Source organism: Rhinolophus hipposideros (assembly GCF_964194185.1).
Source record: "Rhinolophus hipposideros genome assembly, chromosome: 2".
NCBI classification, from domain to species: Eukaryota; Metazoa; Chordata; class Mammalia; order Chiroptera; family Rhinolophidae; genus Rhinolophus; species Rhinolophus hipposideros.
Window position 1 is genome coordinate 103702435 of NC_138048.1, and position 26567 is coordinate 103729001.

The following is a 26567-nucleotide window of genomic DNA, read 5'->3' on the forward strand; positions in this document are numbered from 1 at the left end:
AGACCCCTGGAACAGGGGCCCTCACAAGCCACGTAACTGGGGGGGCACATAAGCGGGGGCCCACGGGGCCAAGTGGAATGCGGCTGTTTCAAAGGGGCCTGTTTGCTAGACCACGAGGATTAAGTTTCCATGGTTTCAGAAACCTTGCAGGGCTCTCCTTCCCCAACACACTCTTGGCAAAGGGAAAAGAGAGGGGAAAAAAGAAAAGAAGAAACACAGGTTAGAATGGGGCATCCTCTCACACTTAAAAAGAGAGAGCAGGTTGGGATGGCAGTGCAGGTTTTACACTGTGACCTCCAGAGGAGAAGCTGCCGGACACGAAAAGCAGCGCCAGCAGGGGCCAGCCACAGCCACAGTGCAAGCGCCTTACACCCCAAGCGGAGGACACGTGACCTGTCATCCAGAGGCTCGGGACTGTGCTGCACAGACCAGGAAAAGGCAAGCTCGGAGCCGGGTCCCTAAATCCCCACTCCATTAACCAGGTGCCAATAGTGAAACCTAGGAACGGACCCGGTTAAATCACCTGGAGGCCACTGGGCAGGCTCCAGCGCTAATCCCTGGGGAAAGGCAGCCTTTTCTTCTGTCACAGGGCAAGAGGACAAGCTCACTTTGGCATCTGTGTGACCAGGGACAGCTGCCACCTGTTTCCAATCTGCTCATTGTCCTACATCGTGTCAGAGCCTGAGTATCGGGTGGAACCGTATGAGGTCACCGCTGATATCCCACCACGGGAGACCTGCAGAAATGGCACTTCCGCGTGATTCAGACTAAGGAGGAAGAGAATCAGCAGCTGATCCTGTTCCGTCAGTCCCGGTGTGAGCGGCTGCTCGGGATTCCATTTAATCCTGAGGACAGTGTCCCCAGCTGGGGACCCTGACAACCCCATTTGTAGAGGAGGCAACTGGAGTAACGTGTCCAGGGTCACACAGGGAGTAAGGGACACGCCCAGCACACACGACAAATAACTGCTCCCCAATAATGAGACCAACAGTCAACATCTCATCGCGGAACCACAGAGCTGTGGAGACGTGCAGTGCCGCCTGGAACTGCAGCCAAAAACAGGAAAAGGAAGATTCAGGGGAGGGTCTGGAGAAGGCTGTGCCCTGCCAGGCCCAGCCCTTTCAGGATGACTGAGACGGAAAAGGCTAACTACACCTTCGCCACCACATTTATCTCTCCGTTTGGTTTCATTTCCCTTGGGTTTCCTTGTGACGTCACACGCCAAACGTCCTTGGTGGTCACCGCCTGTGATGAGCCGGCACAGGGGGCTGCTGTCCACCACTGGACAAGGGGGGACACGGGTCGTGCTCCCTCCGTTCCACCATTAGCGAACACTGCACTCACTCCCCTATCCTTGTAGAAACCGGAAACCCTAATGTACTTTCCATCTCTCATTAAACGATTGGGTTTCTACTAAGAGGAGACACGTTACCTTTATTTAGACAAAGGTTAAAGTTGTTGAGATCTTTAGGTCAAATCACCACGCTTGCTATTGTTCTGTTCACGTCTGGGAATCTCCTCAGGTACAGCGCATCTCTCTGGAGCCCCCGGCGCCCATGGGAGGGCGCACGGAAACGCAAGACAATAGGTGCCCTGTCACTAGTGCACCCACCTCACTCTGAGAAGCAAAACGGCTGAGTAAGTAAGCTGATGGGTTAAAATATTATTATGTTAAAGCAAATACGCACCAGAATTATGGAATAGAAACCATGCAAAATTTGTGAGAATGTTAAGACTTCACAGAAATTTGCCTGCAGCCAGAAGTTTACAGCTAGAACAAGACGGTTGTGGTCTCTCTCATCTCCAACATTTTCCAGCCCAGAGCCTCGGGCAAGTTACTTAACCTTGAGCCTCAGGTTCTTCATCTATCAAATGGGGATCATCGCTGCCTCGTTCACAGAGGTACTATGAGGGCCACTGAGTCAGGACAGCTGCCCAGAAGCCCCGTAACCCCCTGTGAAAGGTGCGCTTCTCCTCGGACTGTGTTCAGACTCACCCCGGATCCTCAGCCCCTGCTAAGGACGAGTCAGTGATGCGAACCGGGCCACGCATCCTGGCCTCCCCAGAGGAATTTTCCTTAAGGGGCGATCTCTGAGCTCCTTGAAGTACATCGGCCCAGGTACAGACGATTCAGGGAACACGTGCTATGTTCCTCTAGGCTCTGGGTTGTTACAGTGAAAAGGATCTGTCTCTGCCCCTAAGCTGGATTCTAGTGTGTATACGGGGGTGGGGGCAGGTAAATACATAAGGGGTCAGCATGGTGACAACAAAGCACAGTAAAAGGGATAGAGAGGGACAAGGGGTGGGTGCTGGTTTTGTGTGGAATGGTCAGGCTAGGCCCTCTGGTAAGACATTTGCTCAGAGAAGGAAGCGACAGAAGAATGCCACGAAGACATCTAGGACAGGAAAGTGCCAGGCAACGGGAACAGCAGAGCCAAAGGCCCTCAGTGGGTTTGGGGAAGAACAAGGTGATCGAGGCGTCTGAATACACTGAGTGTGTGTGGGTGGGGGGCACTACAGGAGTTGGGGGTCAGATTTAGAGCTTTGAAGGTTTGAATTCTGGATTTTATACTGAATGAAATCAGAAGCAATGGTGAGCCGTTCTAAGCAGAGGGATGATACAATCTGACTTGTATTTTATGAGGGTTCACCTGACTGCTACACAGAAAACGGTGTGGGGGGCGGTGGTAGCAAAGAGGTCCGCTGGAAGGCGGACTGCAACGAGGCAGGCAGAGAGGCAGGGCTACCTGCGCTGGGCTGGGAGTGCCAGGAACTGCAGGGGTGGATGCATTCTCGATCCTTTCAAAGTGGAAACAACAGGATTTGATGATGAATTGGGTTCCAGAAAGAAAGAGAGGTGTCAAAGGATGAGTCCAAAATTTCTGACTTGCACAACTAGAAAAGACAAGAGGTGCCATATGCTGAGAAGGGGAAGCCAGGAGCTGAGCAGGTGGAAGCTGGAATCAGGTTTGGATGTGACAAGTGTGAGACGCCTGCCGGACAGCCCAATGAATGTAAGCAGTAGTCTGCAGTTGAAGGGAGGGATTACTCCCCAGAGAGGTCTGGGCGAGGCCATTCTTTTGGGAACCAATACCATGGAGAGGGTTCTTAGAGCCGTGGGACCAGGTAAGGTCAGCTAGAGAATGAGTCAGACTCTAGAGGGAAGACGCCTGATGAGCACGGCTCTGCTATCTGGCAAAGGCACCAGGTTAAGAATTCAGAAACCCACACCCTTGATTTCCTTTCCGGAAACACAAAGCATGGCAACCCTGCCACATCATCTTACCTGAGCTGCAAACACTGAGAAAAGTGCCCCCTTCTCTGCTAAGACACATGGATAGTGCTCGTTGACAAACATGAGCGTGCATGTGTGCAGAGCAGGGCAGGAGGGACACAGGAACATAGGGACCCCCTGAGAAGTTCATGCCTTCAAACACGTTTAAAATACAGTATTAAAAATGGGGGTAAATGATGATAATATGCAGCTTCCAAAATACAGACAACCTTCGGCACAAACTACTGAAATCAACTTCAGTTTCTATGCCACACGCATTGCCTAGCACATAGTAGGTACTTTATAAATAGCTGAATGAATGATGATGTATATTTCTAACTGAAACTGCAAAATTTGGGACCATGACTACTGTAGAGCTCAACAAATATGCAAAATTAGCATTCCATGAGAGACAAATGTCTGAGGGTCCCAAGTGGTCCAAGCCCTTCCTTTCATAGAATGAGACATGCTGTCTGGTGAACGAGATCTGTTTCTCTTCTGGAAGAAATGAGGGAAGGACTCTTGCCATTCATTTCTCCCCCAGGGCCTGGGATAATGCCCTGTGCAGAGCAAATGCCCAATAAATCCAAATGAATGTCAAATGAATGAGTGAATAAATATTCATTAAAAATTAACTGAACAGTTAATTTAGGTCACTCACTGGAAAAAAGAAAAACAGTGAAACCAGAAAAGTATCTTTTTAATTTAAAAGGTTAATTAAGGACAAAGCTTTAAAAAAATATTTTGGTGGCTTAAGTAAACCAAACACAACTGGGGTTCAAGACAGCTGCAGTTTTTAACTTTGAAAACATTCCATTATGTTCCACAAATTAGAAAAAGAGGAAAAGCTGCCTGACTCGTTTCATGATTCTAGAATAATCTCAATTTTAAGTACGTAAGCAAGAAAACAATAGGCCCTCTTCACTCACAAACACAGATGTGAAAACCCTAAATGAAATGCTACCCAACTGAATTCAATCGTGTGTTATATGTATTAATACATTTTAATCAAGTAGTGTTTATCCTAGAAATGCAAGGATGGTTTATCATCAGAAAAATACATCAGGGGGCGGCCAGCTAGCACAGTTGGTTAGAGCGCGGTGCTCTTAACAACAAGGTTGCCGGTTGGGTCCCCTCATGGGCCACTGTGAGCTGCACCCTCCACAACTACATTGAAACAACTACTTGACTTGGAGCTGATGGGTCCTGGAAAAACACACTTAAAATAAATAAAAGAAAAATACATCACTGTCACATGAGTGGGTGAAGTGAGGAAAATCATGTGACTATCTCAATGGATGCAGAAAAGACACTTGATAAATGCCAATGGACCTAGGTCAGTTTTCCAAATGACATAGTAGCCAGGTGATCAATTTCCTGGATTTACCAAATTTAGTGATCCCCAAAAGCATGTTTATTTTTACTATTTAAAATATGATAGGAATTTGTATTAGACGTACTGGCAGGGCCTGTGAGAGCTGCGGGGACCAGAACTCAATCAGAGCACTGGCAAGTCATCCCTAAGTGCTTTTTCCCTGTCTCCCCACAGAACTCATCAGACTGACCTGGGCCACTCACAAGGAGGGAAGGAAAACATCACAAACCCCCCTCCTCCCCCATCATTCTCTGCAGGGTATGTGCTGGGTCCATGCTAACGAGTAGTAACTTCCAGAAGGAAGAATTTGGGAATGGTGGAAAGCAGAAATGCTGCATGTACAAAGGTCATCGGACCTAAATCAGCAAGTGTATTATATAAAGGTGACTTTTGGTCACAATCTCTCTTAACACTGTCCCTACATAATTTATGGCTGTGCCAGCCAAAGCCAGTATTTTGTGTTATGTCTAAAAGCCTCCAACCTGGCATTAAAAGAAACAAATCTTCAGCAACAGAACAGAATGATAATATCAGAAAACAGTACTACTTGCATGTCCACAGTTATTTCAATAGCATTTAAATCCAATATTTTATAAACATCACAATTATTTTCTCCTAGGTTTGCCTTATAGTTTTGTTTTTATAAGTGGGGGCCGAGGGAGGAGGATTAAGTAGCCATCAGTGTGCTCCACATCATTTGAGAAGTTTCTGTGTAAAAAGCTCTATTTGAACACCTTGGCAAAAAATGTTGAGGATTTCCCGTTTGAACATATTAAATGCATCTGTACTCATTCCTGGTGAACTTTTTGTCAGATTCTCTGAGCTAAGCAGTCAGAGCCTGTGCCATGCATGAATGAATGAGAAAGCGAAGGGAAAGGTGCCGACACAATGCAGTGGAATGCCTGCATTCCTAATTTTGTACATTCACTGTTATTAATTTAACAATTACTTATTGAGCATTTACTATGTACTGCTTCTAGGAACCAAGAAATACAGCCCTAAACCAAGCAGCCTTGTATTCTGGCAGGGGGAGGCTGATACCAAACAAATAAATACATTCTATATTAAGTAAGAAGATTAGAAGAGGGGTGGTTGATTCTGTTTCATATCTTGTAAAGAATGATTAGGGAAGCCCTCTCTCATACCTGACATGTGAGCGGAGACCTGAAGGAAGTGAGAGCAGGAAAGATATCTGGGAGAGGCGGGCAGGGAAAGAGCAAGCACGAATATCCAAGGCAGGGTGTGTGTACTTGCCATGTCTGAGGCCCACACCACGCGTGTGTGCGTGCATGCAGGTGTGTGTGTGTGTGTGTGTGCACCAGCACGAATAGGTCTATGAGGCGGGATGAGGGGGAGAGGCAGGTAGGGCTTCCAGGCAGGTACGAACCATGGATTTTCACTTAGCGTATTATTTCTGAGACCCACCCATGTTATTGCATCAATCTTTTGCTCCTTTATATTGCTGACTAGTATTCTGGCAATTTGTTTATCCATTTACCAACTAATGAATACTTGGTTGTTTCCAGTTTGGGGCCATTTTGAATAAAGCTGTATGAACATCTGCATACAAGTCTTTAAGTGGACATATGTTTTCATTTATCTTCGTCAAATCCCTATGAGTAGCATTGCTGGGTCGTAGAGTGAGTGTATATTTAATGTCCTAAGATATTGCCAGAATGTTCTCAGAAGTGGCGGTATCACTTTGCATTCCCACCAGCAACATATGAGAGTTCCAGTTTCTCTGCATCCGTGCCAACAAGTGGTACTGTCAGTCCTGCTAATGAGTGTGTAATGGTATCTCATTGTAGTTTAACTTGCATTTTCCTGAAGCCTAGTGACATCAAGCATCTTCTCATGTACCTTCTGCCATTCATATGTTTTCTTTGATGAAGTGTCTTTTCAAATCTTTTGCCTTTAAAAAAAAAATTGGGTTGTCTTCTTAATATTGAGTTGTAAGGTTCTTTATTCTGGCTACAAGCCCTTCGTCAAATAAATGTTTTGCAAATATTTCTTCCCAGTCTGTGGCTTGCCTTTCTATTTTAACTGTGCCTTATAAAGAACAAAAGGGTTTTTATTTTAATTAAACTAAGTCCATTTTAGTCACATTTTTCTTTTACAATTCATACTTTTTGTGTCTTAAGAAATCTTTTCCTACTCCTGTATCACAAATATTTTCTCCTATTTTTTTCTTTTAGAAGTTGAATAGTTTAGCTCTCATATTTAGTAGATTTATGATCCATTTGAGTTAATTTCCATATGGTATCAAGGAAAGGTTGAGATTCCCATTATTTATTCAATAATTATTTTCCATATAGATACCAAATTGTTCGAGCACCATTTATTAAAATGACTATCTTTTCCCCCATTCAATGACCTTGACACCTTATCAAAAATCAATTGGCCGTATAAATGTGAGTCTATTTCTGAAAGCTCTGTTCCATTAATCTATACGTCTGCCCTTAAACCACTACACACTATCTTGATTACTGGAGCAAGCTAATTTTAAGATGTCTTTTGGAAAGGTAAAAATTAGATAGCTAAGTCTAATTATAATTTACATATGGTCAGCAAATAAATGTAAGAATCTGAAGATCAGTGGAGAGATTGAAGATGTAAATTTGGAAACCATCAGTTTAGAGATGCTATTTAGAGCAGGGGGTCAGGGGGGGCTGCCCAAGGTGTGGACACCCACATGTGCGCCCTCTCTCACACTTTGGCCTGCTTCTGCTCCCCTACCTCTCGGATCTGTAAGCAGTTAGGTTCTATCCTTAGCGGTGTCCATAGGGTCTGATACAGCTCTTTCTAATTTGGATCTGCCAGATTTCCAAGGAGCAAAAAACTGGACCCTACAAATAGAGTCCCAGATTCAGCCTGGAGGCTCAGGAAGCCACTCCAGTTTTGCAAAGCCTTAGTTCTTCAATTTGGAAAAATGGCAATTCAGCAACGAACCCAAATCACAAGGTTAATAATAACAGTAAAATGTAAACATTTAGAAACAGCCTCATGAGGAAAAGCTAGCCATCTTTCTTTCTTTTGAAGGATATCTGAGTTTCATATACCTCGTGTCCATATTTATGAACTGAGCTTAATATCAGCTGCAGAGAACTGCAAGCAAACAGTCTGGACATGTCCTCTTGAGCCCAAATGCCCCATAGACCAAGGCCAATTTGACCCCATCACGACATCCCCAAAGAGGACCACAGTGAGCGCCGGGACAAGCCACACCTCGTGCTGACCAGGCAGAGTCGGCACCCCCACTGTTTCCGACTGAAGACAGAGGACGCACGTGGACGTGCTTGGAACGCAGTCCTGGCACAGCGACCAGCACACAGCACGCACTCCATAAACACTTGGTGAACAAACAGGCACACACGAGAGCAACAGACATTCGTATGATAAGCTGAGAAAAGAGAATCTGTAATCGAGCTTTCCACTAAAGCGAAAACAGACATTACATATGGAGCACATGCAGTCACGGCCGTAACAATTACAGGAGCCGCGGAGCGCCGCTCTCTGCAGGCACTGTTCTCAGCATTGCACAGGAAACGAGTCCATCTTCTGAGACAGCACTACGCTTCACTCTATTTTACTGGTGAGGAAACAGAGGCAGCAAGTACTATAATTAGTACTAGAATTAGTCCCGCTTTACAAATAAGGAAACTAAGACCCATGTAAGTGCCAGGCTGGAACCCCAGGGATCTGGTTGTGGGGTTCCCCAGCCACCATACTCGTCTCCAGAGTGTTTCGTTCACCGTAAGTTTAAGACAGTATCTGAAAATCCCTTTTCCATCATTTGTCCATCTTCAAACAACCTCACTCGTACAACTTCAAACACAAGCCCTATTACTATGGATCCCACGAAGACTAGTACGTTCCATGTTGGCTGCAGTTTACTTTGGGGTGTGAATTCTGTCCCCTTATTTTTGGGGATGGAGAGTGGTGTCAAAGGAAAGAGATAAAATTGCAAACCTGAAGTCAATTCATTATAAAGCACGTGTGGTTGCTGGGCCCGTATAACCAACAGCAGCATTTCCCTCGGTGGACCCTATATTGTGGCTATAATGCTTGAATGCTTAATGCAGATAGATGAAACATGCAGGAAACCGTATTTGGCTGGACATATTTATACAAGACAGTTAAAGAACAGACTGGTAAACCACTAGTAAGCCACGGCCCCCTGAACAATTATTCTTGTTCTTCACGCCAGCCAAAACAGACGCAGTACACAACAAAGACACGTGTAATTTTTCAATCTGCAACAGTCTGCCAGAATTTGATTTTAGTAGCTGGCTGCCCTATGACATTTTAGAAATTAGGTTCTCATACATAATTAGCTCCCCTGCTCAATTCATCTGCGCCACATTCTACTATAACAGTGGTGAAAGAGGGTCTGACGATCTAGAAAAGGAAAAACAAGCTTTGTCTCATAATTAAATTTTAATAGGTATAAAAAATGTGAAGGAAAAGACAAATGTTTCATTTTCGGCACATGCCTGTCATGTCTGATAAGCTCTTAGCACAGCTCGTATGGCGTACGGTAAGTGCTCAATCAACGGGAGTTCATCTTTTAGTATTATTATTGTCTCGAGCAGGAACACACCTCTCAACGAGTCTCTTAACTTTCCTTGTTGGTCAAGATATGCACAAAAAGTTAGTCAACCTCAAGATATGACTTTGCTTCATTGTGAGCAATTGTGTTCTCTTTATAAAAATTGCAAATAGGTTGATTTTCATTTGCACTTTTAGTAACAATATTATATATGTATATAAAACATGACATAAACAGCCCTAAGCAATAGTGCATTATATTTATAATGCACAAAATGTAAGCTATATAAAATACAATTGCTTTCTATGCTAAGAATAGCAAATAATATCCTTTTCCAAGTTTGTGATTAATCAGAGGAGACTAATATTACCTGAAACAACCCCAAGGGCAGTGGCCAAGTCCAGGCTAGTCAGGGCTCTCCTCCAAGTGCTGAGTCACAGACAGGCCTCTTTCACTTGTGACACCACCATCTTCCCACATGACTTCCAAGATCGCAATGGAAGGTGGAAGGGCGAGTGAGAATGTTATGGGCCAGGCATGGAAGACGGATACTTAATGTCCATCTTGACCACTGGCCATCCACGTAACATCAGCCGAGCTGAAAGGGGAAGTTGTGTGTCTCTCTTGCTAAGAACAACAAATAATATCCTTTTCCACGTTTGTGATTAATCAGGGTAGGCTGATATTACCTGAAACAACCCCCAAGGGCAGTGGCCCCAGTATTAGGGAAAATGAAGCAGGGTTGGGAATCACGTACTTTTTTCTCTAGCACAAACATTATCTACATATACAATGAACATCTGCCTCGTATTTTACAAATGTTCACATGGCACTTTTCATCTACGTCTTATTTGTCACTAGAAAAACTTGAAAAGTTGCTATTGTTATTGCCATTTTACAGATGAAGAAACTGAGGCTTGGAGAAGTCACTGAGTGTCTAAGCAGAAGAGTGACTCAGACACATGTCCCTGCCCTTTGGATCCAAATTTCAAGCTCCTGTCACTATTCTTTGCACTGTACTAAACTTCAAAAACGATGGAGTTCCTGGGATAGAACAGACTGACAACAGACTGAGGTTACCTTTTCATCTCAATATAATTCAATGTCACATAATTCCATAAAAAAGGTACCATCCCTATACAGCTCGTGAGGGTGGGATCCACAGAACAGTCTGAGCAGCCAGTCACCTTCTACTGGTAAGCAGTTGTATACTAGCCATTTCAGGGAGTGTTTAAAGAATGAACAGGAGTTAATACGGCAATAATCCCCAAATACATATGACCCTAATTCTGGAGGTCAAAGACGTAGGTATAGATATGGGTATATGAGGAGAGAACGCTGTGCAACAGAGTCAAGTTGCTAACCCTAGACCCTTAACTGAGTGACCTCCATGCTTAACCCTGTTGTCATGGTGACAATGAGAATGATGGAGTTTGAAGACAGGTCAGGACACACTGCTAGGAACTCAAAGTCCGGGGTATCCTGAGCTGGCCAGGGGAGCAGCTCCATGGACAAGACGGCCTTCTTGACAGGCCGAGGTTCAAAGCACAGGCTCAGGGTAGGCAGATGACCTCTCCAAGCTTCCTTCTCCATGTTCTGTGTCTAGCCTCAATATTTCCATGTTCAGGATGGAACAGATTTACCTAACATTTCAAGTAATGATTTCCTCCTTTCAAAACAAGGAGGAATGTGCAATATTAAATCTGGACTCCAGAAACCCTGGCATAGGGCGACCTTGTGTCCAGAAGTTTATTGCCAAGGTTCCAGTTTATGCCCACGAGGCCCAGAGCAAGGTTCCAGATGCGGTGGGAGCTTTAGGCTCCAACAGGTTTTGGCTGCAAGAACTACCCAGTGGCTGATTTATTCCTCAATTTCAATTCTTTTTCTCTCCATCAAAATAATCCTACACGAATCATTTCCATGTTTCCAAAGCAAAAGTATAAAAAGAAAACCACATGTAAAAAGACATTTCCTAGGTTAAAAAAAAAAAAAAGCCTGCAAACAAGGACGGATTTGGTATCCCACATGCCTTTCAGGAAACCATCAGATGGAATTAGGCAATGTAATGGGCAATTGGGTCTCGGCTTCCTGGTCAGGAATGGCGCCTGCGTGCACACATATACACAAACACACACATCCATTCCCAAGCGGCGCCCCACATCAGACCGTGAGTTTCTGGTGGGACCGAATTCTCGCCAGGAGGGCCGTTTCCTTTTCGCTGTACCAACATAATGCTTCATTACACCAAGACGCAGCACTTTCCAATCTGCCAGGTAAGTAAAGAACGAAGCTTAAAGTTTACAGTAAGCTTTAAAATGCTAAGCATGTGCATCTTAAGTGCATGGGTTCTACCAACCCCTCCCCGGCCTGCATGTGACTCTCCCCGTGGCTGAGGCCCCAGCCGTCCACGAGGCCCATTAGTTCCTCCTGGCCGGTCCCCCGGACCCCCAGCACACTGCTCTGCTCTCAGCAGGTGTTGGAACTGCCGCTCACTTAAACCGCACAAGTTATTCTGCATCGCCGCCGACAAGGGCATGGGGAGCTGCCTCCACGTTGGTTTTGGGGGCTATCTGATCACCAGAAAGAATTTCGAGCCACCTGTGGTAAATAAATCCAGTTTTTCATCTGGGAGAGGGAAGATGCTGGGTTCGTCACGTACCATCAGAAGCCGAGCTTGCCCAGAGGGAACTGAGGAGTCTGCTCATGGACTCAAGGTGGACCGTCCCCAAATCATCTGCCACGGGCCCGGGAACTGACGAAATGACACAGCCCACCTTCAGTTTAAACGGCGCCTGGAGGATCTCACGACAGATGTCACACTGAGCTGAGAAACTCTCTCCCTTCCCCCTCCTACCCAACTGGCCCCTCTGTCTACCACGGTCCTCAATGTGCGTTAGAGTCACGTGGCCGAAACTGGAGGAAGTGCTTACATTTATCTGTCATTTATTAAATGCTGCAATATTAGATAGCATTTCTAATAAAATGCAAACACCCAGCAAGAACACCAGGTTTGCGTGTTCTCTATGTGACTATTAAAATAAATACCTACTTTGGCTATAATGAACGGTCAACTCTAAGGGACCCGGTCCTGGCATGCCGTAATTTCACCTCAGACTTGCATAATGTCTGACAGTTCACACCTGCTTCTATATCGGACCTTCCTAACAGCTCTGCTAGGTGCACAGACCAGGTACGGTCACCTCCACTTCACAGCTGAACAAGCCGTGATTTGGAGATGAGGTAAGGCCTCGAAGCTCGCAAGGTCTTGAGCTGTCTCAGTCTCCACAGCTGTCCCTAAGCGACGTGCTCCGAAACAGGACGCCACTAGGCTGTTTCTGACAGCAAAGAAAGCAAGCCGGTACGATGTCCAGCTTGGGAAGTAGGAACTCGGCAAAGACAAAAAGATTTTAAAGGGGGCAGGGGGAGTCTCTCGGTGAACCTTCACTACTCTGTCAAAAATAAAAGCGACATTCGGGTCTCCCCTGGACGTGGGTCGGGCTGGGGTCTGCGCCATCTTCCTATCCTGGGCCACACGGATGCCCCTGCCTGCCTGTGGGCTCTGTGTTTCCAGGAGGGCGGCAGGAAGGACATGACCACCTCAGCCCCACGGCGGGTTAAGCAGCCTGATTGAACGTTGCTGCTAATTGAGGGCCCCTCTTGTCTGGCAGGACCACCGGGTACCTTCTGCACTTGTTCATGACCACAACACCTCACTCAGACATTAACTCGTGATGAGTGCAGACAGGGGCCCAGCTGGCCCTCCCGAGTCCTCCCAAGCAGATAAATGAAGTGTAATAAGAATGCCGCTGACTGCCAAGGGAAGAGGGGCTCTCCGTGACCTCTGGGTGAAATCCAGAGTATGCTTCCACCGTGCCTTAATCCTCTGCATTGGGGATACTTAATGCACCAGGAACGGTGTGAATAGGCCCGTGGCCACAGGGAGGGCACTGAGAAGTCCGTCACCAAATGTCCACTTCGTTCAGTACGAGCTAAAAGAATAAGGAGGCAATTGATGAGAAACTAATTTTCAATTGGCAGACATGTTCATCAGGTGAGATGTGCTATTTCCACCCCTCGCCCCCGAACTCTTCACAGCTCTAGGGACAATGGTGGCTTCTATTATACTTTGCAAATTCCGCTCAGGTTTAAAATATGAAACACGCATTTTCTATCACTTACAGAGGGATTCTTTCCCCAATGCTCTGGTTAAGAAGAACACAGTGGTTACTCTTATCGGGGCCTTCCCGTGACAGATACTAGGTGGAAAGACAGGGCAAAGCTATACTGACATGGGACTAGAGTCCAGGGTCTCACAAATCAGTTCAGTGCGCTCTAGGTCAGAGAATTTTCCAGCATTTTCTCTTGGTAAGTCAATCAACATGCAGCCAATGGTGACGGGGCACCTGGGTACTTTGCCTGCTCCCTGGATGGCCCGCTGTTGGGGTCCACAGTGAACAACACACAGTGGGGCTCTTGTATGTGACATCCTCCTTGAGATGTGACAAAGGGACCAAAAGCAGGCTGCGAACCCCTGCTCTGGGCTCTAGGTGACAATGAAGCCACATCCTTTTATGACTTTTGAAAGGCGCAGGGGAGGGCTCCAAAGAAACAGATGGAATGACTGCAATAGTCAGTGTGCTATTTTTTGTTAATATAGCAAAAATGTGGTGACTGGGCTAGAAGAAAGATGGAAAGATAAAGACAAGGGCAGAAAAGGCATTTGATGCCTTGATGAAAATTTGAAATTGAAAGGGTACCATGCAGAAAATGGAACAAGTCCTCAAGGACTAAAGGTAGGAGAGATGAAATGCGCGGGGAGAAGTCAGTATAGATACTTAATCGCTTCAGAGAGTGTACCTATTGTTACTTAATAAATTAACCCAAAATTTAGGAGCTTAACACAACACACATCTCTTATCTCGAAGTTTCTGTGGGTCAGGAGTCTGGGAGCAGCCCAGGTGGATGCCTTTGGCTCAGGGTCCCCACAAGGTTACAGCCCGGCTGGTGGCAGGGGCTGGTTCATCTCCAGACTTGACAGGGGGAGAGGGTCCACTCCCAGGCTCAGTCACATGGCTGCTGGTGGGTCTCAGCTGCTCCCCAGGGCCGCTAGCCAGAGACCTCGGTTCCGTGCCATGTGGTCCTTGCCATAGAGCCTCTCACAGCAGGTCAGCGTGCTTCACAGAGCAACAGGTGTGTGAGAGAGGGAGAGAGAGAGAGAGAGAGAACGGGGAGTGGGAGGAGGCAAGCAAGACAGATGTCACAGTCTTTTTGAAACCTAATCTCAGAGGTGACATCCCATTACTATTGCCATATTCTATTTGTTAAAGTGAGACATTAGGTCCAACCCACGCTCAAGGGGAGGGACTTACAGAAGGGCGTGCCTCCCGGGGGGCAGAGGTCCCTGGGACCATCTCAGAGGCTGCTCGCTGGGGAGATTCCCAAAACCCTGGACAAACTTCGAGCTTGATTCTTCCATAGCGAGCCTCTTCGGACTATACAACTGGGCTACACATCAGCATTGCCCTCTTCACTTTCCTCATATATGCTCACATAAGTAAGAGCATCATCTAAGGTGTGGGGTGACTTACAGGGAGCACCTAAAACACAGGTGCCGGATGTAAGCTGGGCTGCCGACAGCTGGCCCCCGAGGGCTGACAGTCAGTGACTCTTCCCGTGGGATCTGCCCACACAGTGTGGTAGCTGCGGCCCAGAGCTCAGCTCCGCGTCCTTCCAGAAGGAAAGCAGGTACCACGAGTACCTGCTGTAACCACTCACATTGGCTGGGAGCATATGACGGCCAAGTCCTGAGCTGAGACTTTACAGTCCGTCTCACACTTAATCCTTCCTCAGAGCCTGCACTGTAGCGGAGGGGCAGGGAGGTAGGTACCTCGGAGGAGGAAGTCCCATTGTTTGGGACGCACAGATTGGTGTGATTATGCTGATATTATGTTAATTGGCTCCTGGGGATTTGGGTACCTTAAGGTAGCAGTTAGACATCAAGGGCTCTCCTCACTGAATGGTTAGATTACGTGCACATCACATGACTCTGTGCTCAGGAAATCTCAAGGACTCAGGGACAAGCCTTAGAATAAAAATTAATTTAGTCAAGTATACAAAATGAGAGTATAGCAAAACTAAGTGTTATCGTATGACTATATACCAGCAATAGCTGAAACATAGATTTTGTGATAATTCATGCTGTTTGTAGAAAATTTGGAAAATGTAAAAAAACAAGACTAAGACATTAAGACATTAAGTTCTACTACCAAAAGGCATTTTGGTATATTTAACCTTTTTTTTTAATGGAGTACGGCTGTGTGAATATATCATGATACCTTTTAAAAACAGTCACACTGCAGTGGCTGAGTATCCTGCTTTTTTCACTTAACACAACATTGGAAGCATTTTCCCCCAGGTTAATAAATGTTTTCCAAAACAATTCAACTTTACACAGCTACCATCCTACTATTATAACCTAAATTAAAAAAAAAAAAAACAAATGAAAAACCGATTTCCTTTCACTCACTTAATGGGTGCAAAAAAAATCAAAACTTTGTTCCTCTGTTCCTCATTTCCTGCCTTTAAAAAAATTATTTGAATATCCATTTCAATTCTTCTGTTGCCTTTTTAGCCATATTTCTTTGCATTTTTTAGTGGCTGCACCAGGGATTACAATATGTGTCATAACTTTTCATAGTACACTTACAGTCCATATTATACCACTTCCCGTAAAATACAGAAATCTTGCAACACTAGAGATCCCTATTTACTCCTATGGCTGTTACATGTACCATATCTCCAAATGTTATAAGCCCCACAAGCAATGTTATAATTTTGCTTTAAGTAGTTGTATAGTTAATAAAGAAATTGAGAGAGAAAAGCATAAAGAAAAAATAGTATCTTGTATTTACCCAAATATTTACCATTTCCAAGGATCAGTGTTCCTATCTGGTATCAATTCCCTTCAGTTTTAAAAAGTTCCTTTAGCTTTTCTTTCTTATCTTTTCTTTTCTTTTCTTATCTTTTCTTTTCTTTTCTTTTCTTTTCTTTTCTTTTCTTTTCTTTTCTTTTCTTTTCTCTTTTCTGTCTCTCTCTCTCTCTCTCTCTCTCTCTCTCTCTCTCTCTCTCTCTCTCTTTCTTTTTTCAATACACGACTTTTATTGCATCTTTAAAATATCACAAATAAGTCTGAGAAATCACTTGACATCTTGGTGTTTCTGTTGCCGGACAACTTAGGTCTTATTCCTCAGGCTGCTGAACTGTTCCTGTTTCAGAAACAGATACCATCCAAAAATTTCCTGATATCCTTGTTTTTAACCGTTGTGGCTTGTTGAACCAAAGCAGCTGAATTTGATACAAGATCAATATCATTTCCTTCAGAATTAACTCATCTCTGGGCTTGAGATACTGAACAAGCAGCACCTGACCTCATCCGAGCCCTGCGGATGTATTTTTCACCCAAGAAATTTCGGATTTCAACGAGAGACCATTCTCCTGAATGACAACATTGATGGGGAAGTGAGCACACACAGACCCCGTCTTGTAACGGACACCCAGGTAACACCCTTGACCGTGTTCTGTACGTGACCACAGAGCACAGACAGCAGCCAGTTCCTTTCTATTTCCCACCATGTGTCAACCCAGAGCCTCTCCTTTTTCTTTCCAAGGAGACTGAGCTCTACATGGATGTGATGGAAGTCTCTCCGCAGGGTGCTCCTAGGGCACTTACAATAACGGTGGGCCCTTCAGAGTGATGTCCATGTTTTCTGGAATGTCCACTATCTGATTGCTGAGAATGGTCATTCTTGCAGTAGATGCAGCAAAGGGCTCCTTTAGCATTTCCTGACGTGCAGGTTGCTGGTAATGAATTCTCTTAATTTTCTTTTATCTGCAATGTCCTTATTTTGCCTCCATTCTTTAAAAGCATTTTTCATTGTGGTAAAATATACATGACATAAAATTAACCATGTTATCGATGTTTTTGAAGGTACAATTCAGTGGCATTAAGTACATTCACATTGTTGTACAACCATCACTAATCCTTCTCTAGAACCTTTTCATCATCTCAATCCCTTTGTTCTCGAACAATATTTTTAATGGATACAGAGTTCTAGTTGAAAATTGTTTTCTCTCAGCATTTTAAAGATGTTTCACTCTAGTCCGGCCTCCATGGCTTCTGAAATGAGCCATTAATTGGATTATGGTTCCTTGTATTGTTTCCCTCTTGTTGCCGTTGAGGTTTGCTCTCTATCTTTGGTTTCAAAAGTTTGAAAGACTCAGTGTGGGCGTCCTTGAATTTCCTATGCTTCATGTTCCTCGATCACCTTGTATCTGTAAATTTCTGCTTTTCATAAAATTTGGAAATTTTTAACTTTTCACATCGTTTCTGCCCCATTTCTCCTCTGTCATTTCCATTCGACTGTGACGTCCACCCAGTGAATGTTTTGTATTGTATTTTCTGTTTTATAATTTTCATGTGGTTCTTTTTAAAAATCATTTGTACTTCTCTGCTGAGATGGCCTATCTTTTCTTCATTGTCAGCACACCCTGTTTTACTTCGCTTAGAATAGTTATAACAGCCACAGACAGCAAAATCCTCTTCTGCTCCTTCTAATTCCCGCTTCATCGGGTGTTGGACTCAGTTGATTTTTCTTTCTTCTGAGAGAGTGTTCTATTTTCTGGGTTCTTCAAATGTACAGTTCTTCAGCTTTGTGTGCTAGACACGATGAATGCTAAATTATAAAGATTCTATATCAATAAATCAATGAACAAGTGTTGGTGAGGATGTGGAAAAAAGGGAACCCTCATGGCACACTGGTGGCATTATAAATTGGTGCAGCCACTACAGAAAACAGTATGGAGGTTCCTCAAAAAATTAAAAATAGAACTATTTTATGACCCAGTAATTCCACTTCTGGGTATTTATCTGAAGAAATGCAAAACACTAATTCAACAAGACATATGCACCCCTGTGCAGCTTTGTTCACAACAGCCAAGATATGGAAGCAGCCCAGATGTCCATCAATGGATGAATGGATAAAGGAGAGGTGGTCCATACTCATATATACAATGGAATATTACTCTGCCATAAAAAAAAGAATGAAATCTTACCATTTGTGACAATATGGATGGACCTAGAGGGTATTATGCTAAGTCAGACAGAGAAAGACACATACTTTATGATTTCACTTATATGTGGAATCTAGAAAACAAAATGAATGAACAAACAAAACAGAAACAAACTCACAGATAATAAGAACAAACTGATAGTCACCAGATGGGAGGAGGGTTAGGGGAATGGGTGAGAAAGGTGAAGGGATTAAGAAGTACAAATGGCAGTGACAAAGTAGGCATGGGATGTAAAGTACAGCTTAGGGAATACAGCCAATAACATTGCGATCGCTACGTATGGTGTCAGCGGGAACCGGACTACTCAGGGCGATCGCTTCGTATGTTACGTAAGTGTCTAACCACGAGGTTGTACACCTGAAGCTAACATAATATTGTACGTCTAATATAACTGAACAATAAATTTTTAAAAAGTACAATTTTTTAAAAGATTGTCCGGATTCTAGATCTTGTTATTTTTCTTTGATGAGCATTGTTTTTGTTGTTCTGGTTCGCGATTATCCAGGCTGAACTGAAGTGCAAACTCTGTCCTTTTGGGCAGCAGCTTCAGTCTCAGACCGCCTGGCATTGCCTGAGGTGCTTTCAGTGTACTCCATGCATGTGTGGTTCAACGGTCAAAGACACAGGTGTGTAGACAGAATTCAAAGGTTCCCTCCCTGGTCTGGCCTTCCCCTCACTTCATGCAGCTCCAGTCCTACCCTTTCCTGGGAGGTGCTCCCACCAGAGCCTGCCTGTCTCTGTTGAGGCTTCAGCAACTTCAGGCAACGGCTCTTTTGTATAACGCTCAGTTTTCACAGTTATTTCCAGGGGAGGGCAAAAAAGTCTGGTAAGCGCTCGGTCTATTATCCTGAGAAGGGTAAGTTAAAGATCTTGGTTTCTAAAAATCCTTCTCCACTGACAGGAACCAGAGTTTCTTGTAAAACTGTAAAATGTAAAAATGTCCAGTTCTAGAGCCTGGTGCAAGCCGTGTGCTTGGGTTCTTGCTGGGACAGAGAGAAGGAAGCACTCACAGACGAATGAGGGTACACAGGACCCTAAGTGACATGGGAGCCTGCCTGAGAGGCGCTCACTGGCCAAATCTGGGATAATTTAGCAGAGAATAAAGACCATAATTGATTATAAAATAATTCATAAGTCCAAAGCACTGCGGGAGGGAGAGGGGGAGGGGAAGAGGAGAGGGGGGAGAGGAAGGGGAAGGGGGATGGGCGAGAGACAGAGAGAGAGAGAGAGAGAGAGAGAGAGAGAGAGAGAGAGAGAGAGAGAAGAAGCAAATTCCTCATTTGCTGCTCTGGAGTGATTATGACATCAACTTCCTATTCTGAAAATGATTCTTTACAAAATAATACAAGCTAATAAATGCAGAAGGAAAAACGGACAAGAAAATTCACCATTTTGCAAACCTTGCAGAACTGATCAGGCAAGGATCAAGTTATAGAGAACAGCCTATGGCTGGTACCAGGGTAACAGATTAGTCACAAAGACAGCCCTTCCCGAAGGAGAGAACAGACACTTAGCACTAAACCAAGTGATCACTTCCTTTTACTAAGACTGGCACTATATGAAGTGAGACAATATGAGGTATACAATATCATGTAGGAAGCTTTCTTGCCCGAAATATTTAACCTGGGTCAAATCAAGTTTTTGGACCTAACTTCCAGTTTACAAGAAATCCAGGGGCTGGAGGGACAAAAATGTCACCACAAGGAAACAGTGAAATTCAGAATGTGGGGATCTCTTTCGGATAATTGGCCTGGTCTCCACAAAAGCAATTGATGTCTTTTTTTGTTTTTATTTTTTAAGGATATGAAAGAAACAACAAACTAGTGCAATGTACAGTACAACCGTGCTTGGATCCTGGTTGGAAACAAATAGCAACACAGGACATTTTTATACAATTGAGGAAATCTGAATATGAACTAGACATTATTGAATCCATGTTTATACAACAAATATTAGTATTGTTCTTATGTAGAAGAAAGTTTTTATTGGTAACTGATGCATGCTGAATCATTTAGGGGTGATGTGTAAAGATGTCTACAACTTACTTTCAAATATTCCATCCAAAAAGAAGGAAGAAAGGAAGAAAGGAAGGAAAGAAGGAAGGAAGGGGAAAAGGGAGGAAGGAAGGAAAGGAGGGAGGGAGGAAGGAAAGAAGGAAGGAAGGGAAAAATGGAGGAAGGGAAGAAAGGTAGGAGGGAGGGAGGGAGGGAGGGGACAAAATGTTAACAACTCCCGAATCCAAGTATTAGATATCTTGGTACTCGTTGTACTGTTCTTTTCAACTTTCCAGTGTATTTAAACTTTTTCATTATAAAAATTTGGAGAAAAATTCTAGTCCACTCTTTGAATGGTTATGACTCTACACAAGGGATAAAGTCAGATGAAAGTGATTTTTGTAGTCAGTCTTGCAATGGCATGTAGGTGACAAGCTAACCGCTATCCCCCTCCTTCTGAAAGTGGCTTAGAGGGAGAAGATTGACTGGCAGGTGACACCTGTCCTTCCTGGGTCAATAACTTGCTGACCCAAGACACTGGGAAAATAAAATCGAGTACCTCCGAGAATAAGGTTGGCGGGGAACACTAGATAAAAGCAAGGTTTCAATGCTATTAATTCACATATTCACAATAGGTACCTATTGGTTAAGCACTGAGGATATACCCCAGTGGGAGACAAGGAAACAGGCCATTACAAATCAGTCGAATCAACAGGATGATGAGTCAAGTATTCCAGAGCACAAAAATAGAAGGGGCAGAAAAAAATGGTGGGCATGGGGCGACGCCACTGAGACCGCCTTCAAGAGAAGCTCGTGGAAGGACTGCCTCCAGCTGCTGCCAGGACACAATGCAATCCTAGATCCACATAGGAGGGGCTCAGTCCGTGTTTCGCGAACAAATGAATGACTCTACATTACCCATGCTCTCCTTGGTCCCCAGCACCACTGCAAACAACTGTGACGCTCACACAGGCCTCAGTTCTGGTCATCTACGTGTGCCCCATGACAAACCAAACCAAATCTGCAGCCGGCTGGAGCAGTCATAGCAGCGGGGGCCGCTGAGCTGGGCGTAGAGGACCTACCTCCAAGGTGCCACATGGCTGGCATGGTGGTGCCCGCTGGGGGATCAGCTGAAGCTAGTCCAGGGTCCCAGTTCTTCTCCGTGGAACGGCAGGGGTTTCTGCATAGCATGATGATTGGGTTCAAGAGCAAGTGTTCCAAGAGACAGGAAGTAGAAGCCACCCATTTCTCAGGCATTGGCCCAAAAACTAGCACGGTGTCACTTCGACCATACTCCATTGGTCAAAGCAGTCCCAGAGCCCTCCCAAACGCAAGGAGACGGAACATGGAGCCTACCTCCCCATGGAAGGATCAATTCTAGTACATTCTCTTATTTTGAAATAGGCTGTGTAAGAACTGAAAAGTATATTTACCTCAAACCATAGTACATACACTCACACACACACACACACACACCAATATCCACTGTGGATGGCACTGTTACTGAGCGAGAATACTATTCCCACTGCCGAAATAATGAACGTATCATCTAGAGACTATTAGGAAAACTAGAAACAGCTTTATAGCTTGGAATTTGGGAGACAACATGGTTTGCCTCTTACAAAGATAAATACAAAATTAGGATTCATTGAGTAGTGGTCCTTAGAGAAATGTGGTTCAAAAGTTGAATAAATTACAGAGACCTCTTTCCCAGTCTATCAATATTTTAGAAATAGCCAATGATAAACTTTTGAAATGCATGCTTTTAGTGCTCCCACATGCTCTAAATAGGATTCCTGGAGGCCAGCAGCATGGGATGGTGGGAGAGAGTGGAAGGGGCACAGGACCAGGAGTTGGGGGACACAGCAGTCAGTGACCCTGAACCAAGTGAGTGACTGGAGAGGTGACTGGCCCTCCCTGAGCCTTTGTTTCTTAACCTGGCAAACCAGAGGGTTGGGTGGAGCTAGCTCTGCCCCTTCCTTCTTTGATACTCTGTGATTCTTTATGGTCCTAGGAATGAGCGTGGCACCTAGAATTACAATCATTCTGCTGAAGTAGGAAATTGCAGGAGACACAAAGTAGCCTCATGAACACAACAGAAGGGCACGGGGTTTGTATAGTCAGGTCAAAATGAAAACTACTGTGTTTTATGGAATCAACTCTGTATCTAAAATCTATTTAGTAGGTGTTTCCTCCCTCTGGGCTTCTTAAGAGTCTGATCAAATTCAGAGGTAATGGATTTCCAATGGATTTCACGGAAAGAGAAAAAAACATCTACCTTCTGTGGTATTATTTATAATTTTTGTAACACACAGAGCATGTTAAAGTTTTAAAGTTCCATCTCCTTTTTATCACTCATGCTACACTTTATGCTTAGATTTTTGATCATCTGTTAGTTGCAGAATAAGACTGCCTAATACTGAAATCTAGCAAATTACGTCTTAGAATTTTAATTTTTAAAATAAGTTTAAAAAAACACTTGTTTTCTTGGGGGGATATCACTTTGTGCTGGGTGTAGATATCTAACTATTACATTGCTTTGTACACCTGAAACTAATAAAGAAAAATTTTAAAAATAAATAAAATAAAAATACTTGTTATGTGAGGCTTCATAAGCTCCCAAATGTAGCTCTCATTGTTTTGACTTTAATTGCTGAAATTGCTAGGAAAATTATCTCAACAAGCAAATACTAGTTATCAAATCAAGTGAGTTTAAATGGGAAAATAAGAAATTATGGACGAAAGAGCAAGCCAGAGACAAGACACAGAAGAGATGGAGCAAAAACTCAATTTTTCATCTCTGATTTTTCTTCCTCTCCAAAAAACAAAAATCAGATATAGCAAGCAGTCTTGAAATCCTATTTTCTGCAATATTATGCTACACATATTTGCAAATACATACACTGCATGGATAATTCTGCTGCAACTAGGAATATCTTTTTACCAGATTATAAATTCAGTCAGCATCGCTCTGTACAACCTACTTCATGATACCAAGCAACACAAATACACTGCTAAACAATCAGCGTTTTAATATCCTAACTTCCATTTCTTCCACCACATAATTTCCTGTAATAACCTCATTCATGTGTGAGGTCCAAAGACATTCTTCTTTATGCTTTTCAGGTCAGTATGCCGATGGCAAGAAGGCCTGCTCTTGAAAGGCTGAGCTTTTCGAACGAGTCCTGAAAGAATTCTACCAACACCGCATCCTTCCCAAGTAGGGATAATATAAGAAAGCAAATTTTTAAGGAAAATGGTTCTAATGCCATTTTCAGTGAAAAGCACTGGGAGACTTACAATGATCAAATAATATGCCAATGTCTTTCAAATGCTGCCAACATTTGACGCCAGCACAATTACAAGTTGGAAAAATGTGTAATGTGCAAGGCAGCTCATAATTTCCCTTAGAATATGTATGTACAACTTATTAAGTGGCATAAAAAGCAAAGAGTCATGGCAAATGTTGAAACCTTAAATCCAAGTTTCATTGCTTCAGGGCATTTGAGTCAAACTCCATCATCTGGAAGTAGCTAACAATAAGAAATATTAGGTCACAAGCTGCTTTAGAAACACCTGCAACACCGTCCCCTAACGAGGTGAATAAGCGCGAGCTTCGTGTTCCTCGTCAAACCAGAAAACTACATAGTTAAGTCTGACATAATAGGCCCAAACTCGAACCCTGTAGAAATGAAAACACTCACACAGAGGGCATTTTTTCTTCCAAATTTTGCGGTTCCGCTTTGCCAGCTCCCTCCACTAAAGCCACCCGGTGGAAAAATGTGCCCCTAATTCTGGGTCAGTATGGGTTTTTCCAGAGGATGGCTTCATTGGTTGGATTGTCTGTGGGGGCTCAGAAAGAATGAGGTACAGTCTCCTCTTCATGTCCCCTGTCTTCACCTTGCCTGCAAACACACCCTACGCCCACACCCTGGGTAAAGAGGAAGAAGCCAGGGATAGCTCGTTCAAATCCTGTCCTTTTCAAAGCACTAGCCAGGCCAAAGGCAGGAAGGTAAATGAACGACTTGCCAGGCTTCCCCATCTGAAAGTGTTTATTTATCTTTTATACTATTATTTTCTCCCCTAAAGTGTTAAACTTTCATTTTCTTCCAGCTAGGCTCGCCAGATCTTACAAATAAAAATATGGAATGCCCAGTTAAATGTGACTTTCAGGTAAACAACAACTAATTTATTAGCATAACGATGTCCCCAATATTGCATGGGACATACTTAGACTAAAAAATTATCTCGTTTATCTGAAACTCAAATTTAACAGGGTGTCCTATATTTTCTCTGGCAAACCAATGCAGCAAGTTCATAACACTGCCAAAGAGAAACGAACATCTCTTCCTCTTTCTGACAGTCCCGGAAGTAGAGAAAAGGCACCCTAAGAGGAGGAGTGGCGGTTAAAGGTGAGGGAGGAGAATGTGTAAAACAAAATAGGGCTTTAATAGAATTCCATGTGGTGCTTCTCAAACTTGGACGTGCACCCAATCACCCAGGGATCTTGTTAGTTTAACCTGTGCACCCTGGTTTGGTCGGACCTGGGGCCTGGAAGCACCACTTTGAACCCCGTCCCAGGGGACGCTGAGGCTGCTGGTACAAAGACCGCGCTTTCTGAAGCCACTGGACGAGGCAAGGGACGAGCACATGGTGCGGGTATGTGGTTGGTAAGGAGGGAGACCAGCGATTCATAAGCTTGTCTAGCAGTTAAACACAAAGATTTGGCCGCTTCCCAATTTCTTTCTACTTCCTAACTGGGAGGAAAATAAAACCATTATCATCATACATACTAAGAAGAAATTTTTAAGCAAAAAATATATTTTTAATTAATTACAACTTTTTGTAGTTAATTAAAAATTTTTAATGAAGTGTGATGGTCCAGAACACCAGAGTCAAACTGCTGTGCCAAATCCTGGCCCAAAGCTCACCCCTTGTCCCCCAAGTTACATAACCACTCTTAACCTCAGCTTCCACGTCTGTAAAAAAGGGGTGAATACGAGTGCGTCTGCCCCTGTGTTCCTGTGAAGGCTAAATTAAAGAAAAAGTGTCAAGTGCTTAGCACACTATCTAAGAAGCGCTCACTAACCTCCCCTGCTAACACACCACCATTACTCTCTCAGGTACTGTGATTTTGCTCCTTTGTATTAAGTTCTGAAATGCTAACCATCATTAGTTAGTTAAACCACCCAACCTTAGATCACTTCCTCCCTCTTGGCCTCCTAGTGACAAAGTCAAATCTCCAACTGGGTCCAAGCACATACAGTGTTAGATGTACGTCAATGTGGCCAGTGAAACGGGTTGATAGATATAATGAGTTATCTCAAATTCTTATTTTGGGAAGCAGAGATACAAAGCTCTGGTCGGTACATGCAAAGGCCTAGTCCAATAAATCCCAAATGCATACACATAAATTTATTTTTATTATAAATAGCCTGTTTTCTGACTCATTAGAATGCAATGTTCCAGATGCAACTGATGACCCACCTAACTAATTTCAGATACAGATATTATTTTATCCAGATGATGAGAGCTATCTCACCAGCACTTAAGAGATTATGTCCCAAGAAGGAAAGGTGAGAGGCACAATGAAACCTGTTTTATCGTTAGCCACACCCACAAGTAAGAGTAGCAAGAAAAGCCTCCCCAAGTTCCTTTCCCTAGACTATACTGATGGAAGGGACACCTGGCATTCGAGCGAGGCACCTTAGCGACCCCAGACGAAGGTCAGACATGACTGCCTTCTGACGGACCGCAATGACGACAGCAAGGACGAGAAGGCCCGGCGGGCCGCTAGGACCCTAAGCATGCCGTTCTCCCTGCTTTTGCTTGATACCCGCAGATGAGAGAGAAATAGGTGGTGAGATTTCCTTTTCCACCCACTGGTAACCTTTTTAAAAAAGCCTAATGATGACACTAATTACTTAAGGAAAGGATCAAAGAAGGCAGCTGCTACCACTGCTCAGTTCCCAGTAAGACTTCCATTAGCAAAAATTAAGCTTGGCTTTCCTCCTTCCTGGCAATCATTCAGAGCAACTTTGGCTGCAATACCCCACGGGCCGGAGCAGGAACTTTCCAGAGCAAAGACTAAGCATTCAGTAAAGATTAAGATTAGATTAAAAGAAAAGATGAAGCATTTGATAATCGGACGCATCTCGTGCCATGTTATTTTCTACATAGAAGAAACTACCGACATGGAGTCCTTCCATGTAAAGGCACATTACTCACATTGATCATATCCTTTCG

At 44.0% G+C, this 26567-nt stretch overlaps 1 protein-coding gene and 1 pseudogene across 5 annotated transcripts in view; both read right to left on the minus strand.

The window, feature by feature from the left end:
- HLCS (holocarboxylase synthetase) overlaps window positions 1–26567 on the minus strand; it is a 194352-nt gene that overhangs the window by 31444 nt on the left and 136341 nt on the right. The gene's annotated exons all lie outside the window — the stretch shown is intronic.
- On the minus strand, window positions 16438–17001 carry LOC308506356 (large ribosomal subunit protein uL6-like; annotated as a pseudogene). Its single transcript has one exon. The product of its transcript is annotated as a large ribosomal subunit protein uL6-like (transcript).